Here is a 4,310-nt window from a genome sequence, read left to right as displayed (position 1 = left end):
ATAATTCATCTTTACTTGCTGAATGTGCATTAATTTAATTCCATTCATCTTTTGTGTAGGTGAGCCGAATTTGGAAGAGACATTAAGCAAGGTGCATCCACCTCAGATTCAATGAACTTGATGATGCATACATGGATCTTCAAGTGAATGTTCAGCTGACCAAATTCATTCCCCAAATCAGCATAATGCCGTTCACATTTGGTGTTCACAACAATGACCATTCAGCTGAACGTGTTCACACCTAGAAGACTCTTCAAGGCTGACTTTTCACACTCATTTGGCTGTTCAAAGACCACCTTTAATGCTCATCACCATTCAGCCAAAAGATGCCAATTTAAGGAGTCATTCAAGACTATGGCCGAATCTAGACATGTCTATTGGTCTCCTGATGCATTCATCTTTTTAAGTACATTACTTAAGTTTTAAGCTGTCCATTCAAGCTCACATTCAGCTGAATTTTGTTAGCCTCATTAAATAGACTCATTTGCTTAGTTTTTAAGGATGCAAGTGGTTGTTCCGCTAGCTTAGTCTTTAGCTATAAATAGTTTGCTTTGTAATTGTTTTGGGGTTAGACAATATACTTTTGAACTTTATATGAATTTTGATTACTTTGTGAATTTGTTTTCAACTCTCATTGTTCTCCAAAGACTGGTCTGACTTATCAAGTATCCCTTGTAGCGTTGAACCCTTCTTTGTTATCCCGAACTTATCACTTTGTACCCAAAGTGTGGCGTTCACTTATACCAAAGTTCCTATCATTTTTTATAGTGGGTCGAGGTCTCATTCTCCCATTTCACCATCCATTCACAATGTTTTCTAAACCTAAGTATTCTTATAAGTCTCAGGTTAACACAACCCCATTGTGTTAGTTCGGTCTTGAATTCTTAGCCAAGTCCATTCATCATTTCCTGAACCATCACATATTCTATTTGAACTTGTTTGAGCTGAAATATCCTCTTTCTTTAATCTAATCTTTGAAAGGTTTACAACTTACTCAATTCATGATCGGGCACATCAACAACTCGACTCACATCACCGAGCCAGATCGTATCACTTCCTGCATCAAAACACAGCCTAAACCATTCAAAGATGCATCACTAAAAATCACAAATTCTTTACCCGATTCAGACTGAACTAGAACTGGAGCCTTAGTCAACAGTGCTTTCAACTGATTAAAACTTTGCTGACACTTCTTGGATGATTCAAATTTCACATCATTCTGTAATAATCACGTCATTGATGTAGCTATCATCGAGAATCGTTTGACGAATCTTCGGCAATAACCAGCTAATCCCAAAAAACTTCTAACTTCGGATACATTTCTCAATGGTTTCTAACTTCTAAATTTAGCAAAAAGTTGTCTATCTCGCAGAGTTTACAACACAATTCTCAAGTGTTCAGCATGCTCGATCTCGTCTCGTGAATATTCAATATGTCTTCAATAAATACCGCAACAAATCTGTCTAAAAATGTTTGAAGATTCTGTTCATCAAATCCATAAATACTATAGGTGCATTAGTTAAACCAAACGGCATCACAAGAAATTCATAGTGTCCGTACCTGGTTCTGAATGCATTTTTTGACACATTCAAATCTTTAACTTGTAGCATAGTAGCCAGAACAAATATCAATCTTCGAAAATACTGCAACTTATCAAATAGATCATCAATACGAGACAGTGGATATTTGTTCTTGATTGTAACCTTGTTGAGCTAATGGTAATCAATAGATAATCTCATCGATCCATCCTTTTTCTTAACGAACAGAATCGGTGCACACCAAGGTGAGAAACTGGGTCAAGCAAAACCCCTACCTGTCAATTCTTGCAGCTATGCTTTCAACTCTTTCAACTCATAGGAGCCATTCTGTAAAGTGCTATTGATATCGGTGATGTCCTCGGTACAAGTTTAATAGTAAACTCAACCTTTCTAATTGGCGGTAATCCAGGTAACTCCTCTAGTAATATGTCAGGATACTCACAAACCACTGGTACTGACTCAAGCTTGATTCTGCACTGACATAGCTGAAATAACAATAGGCAACCCACTTACGCTATCTGATTCAATACAAAGTGCCTCACTGTTCTAATAATTCAATATAATAATCTTTCGTCTACAGTTTACAACAGCGCCAAGTAGAGTTAGCCAATTCATGCCCAAAATCACGTCAAATTCATCAAATGGTAATAGCATCAAATCAGCCAGAAAACTGTAACTCTAAACATCAAAGGACAGTTCTTTCAAACTTTATCAACTAGTACATACTGGCCTAGGGGGTTCGACGCTTTAACCACGAATTTGTGGACTCAACAGGTAAATTCTTTCTAGATACTAAATTCATGCAAACATACGAATAGGTTGATCCCAGATCAATCAAAGCAGTAACATCAATATCAAAAATAGAGAAAGTATCGGTAATGACATCTGGCGCAGAAGCATCCTCCCGCGCACGAATAGCATAAGCCCTAACCGCTGCTCGTGCCTTGGATCTCATAGCAGATTCTTTTGTTACACCATGGCTACCACTCATATTTTTGGAATTACAAGGTGGTCTACCTCTCGCATTAGTGTTGCTCGACCTCGTGGTCTGAGCTTTTTCTTTCTCTAATTTCTCTAGACAATCACGAATATAATGCTCGCAGGAACCACACTTGAAGCATGCTCCGTTCTTCAGTCGATACTCACCATAATATGGTCGTTTATAGTGCTTGCACTCAGGTCTGACATCTCTAGCACCACCCACAGTCACTAAAGACATAGCCTGAGGTTTTGGACTGGAGCGTTGGTTACCTCTTTCTCTACTAGAGTACCCCACTGAAGCTATAGAATGGTTATGATGTTCTTTTGATCTCTTTGACGCCGACTGATATGATTTCCCAGTCGATCTCTTTCTCGAGTCTCTAGCTTCAAAATTAGCATGTCTTTTCTCTTTACTTAGCTCTTCGGCTTTGTGTGCTCGATCAACTAGGACAACAAATTCTTTCAGCTTAAAAATTCAAACTAGAAGCTTTATGTCTTCGTTCAACCCTTCTTCAAACCTCTTACACATGGCAGTCTCAGTTGAAATACATTCACGGGCATATTTACTAAGTCTGAAAAATTCCCGCTCGTACTCTAATAAAGACATACAACCCTGTTTGAGCTTGAAAAATTCTTTACGTTTCTAATCCAGAAACCTTTGACTGATGTATTTCTTTTAGAACTCGGTTTGAAAGAATTCCCAAGTGCTCCAATCTCATAGCACAGTAGAAATCAACATATTCCACCACTGATACGTCAAATCTTTTAAAAAGGATACTGCACATTTAACACATTTAGCCGGTGAACAAGATAGTTCGTCCAAAACCCTGATTGTGTTCTCTAACCAGAATTCTACTTTCTCGGGATCATCTTCAACAATAGCTCTAAATTCTTCAGCCTCATACTTACGAATCTTATCAACTGGTAGGTTATTAATTCATATAGGTTCCAAAGCTTGAGGAATAACGGGAGCTAGTTAGAGAGAAGGAGGAGGTGGAGGTTGTTGAGCACCCGGGTTCGTCCATACGAACTCGGTAAACCATTTGTTCATCATTTGGAAGAAGGCTTCTTTCACCTCTCCTCCCCAGCCCTCAGATACAGGCCTTGTACTGCTCGATGCTACTCCATGAATGGAGGCTTGACTGTTGCTTTCTCCTTCATCGGAGTCAGCTCGATTGGATGTCATTGCTATAGGAAAACATGTTTTAAAATGGTCAGGAGATATCACACTATCACAGGTTATATAATGGCATGTATAACTAGACTCGTATACGCTATGTTCAGTATAAGAATCGACTAAACAATAACTCTAATACAAATAAATGTAACACCCCTAACCTGTATCCATTGGTAAAATAGGGTTACCGAGTATTACTAGAAATTTCACTTAAATCAAACACAAATTTCTAAACAATTCAAATCATAACAATAATCATATTAAAACCAAACTAAAGCATGCACATTGTCCCCTATATAAGCCCTTGAGGCCCTAAAAAGACATTAGAAACAAGTCAGGACTAAATAAAAAACTCAAAGAATTTTTTAGAAAATAATGAAAATTTCAAAGCTGTAGGGGTCACACAGCCTTCTGGCCAGGCCGTGCTGGCATTCGAAGTAGTGACACACAGCCGTGTCCATGCCTATGCAACTCACTAACTTGGGTCATATGGCCAAGCCACATGCCCGTGTGCCAGGCCGTGTACCTTTCGAATCAACTCCATACGCCCGTGTGCTAGGCTGTGTGCTAGGTCATGTAACAGCCTGACTTGCAACCCTATGAAAGCTACAAGG

This window comes from Gossypium hirsutum, chromosome D02, assembly GCF_007990345.1.
Source record: "Gossypium hirsutum isolate 1008001.06 chromosome D02, Gossypium_hirsutum_v2.1, whole genome shotgun sequence".
Taxonomy (NCBI): Eukaryota; Viridiplantae; Streptophyta; class Magnoliopsida; order Malvales; family Malvaceae; genus Gossypium; species Gossypium hirsutum.
This window is presented reverse-complemented; position numbering follows the sequence as displayed.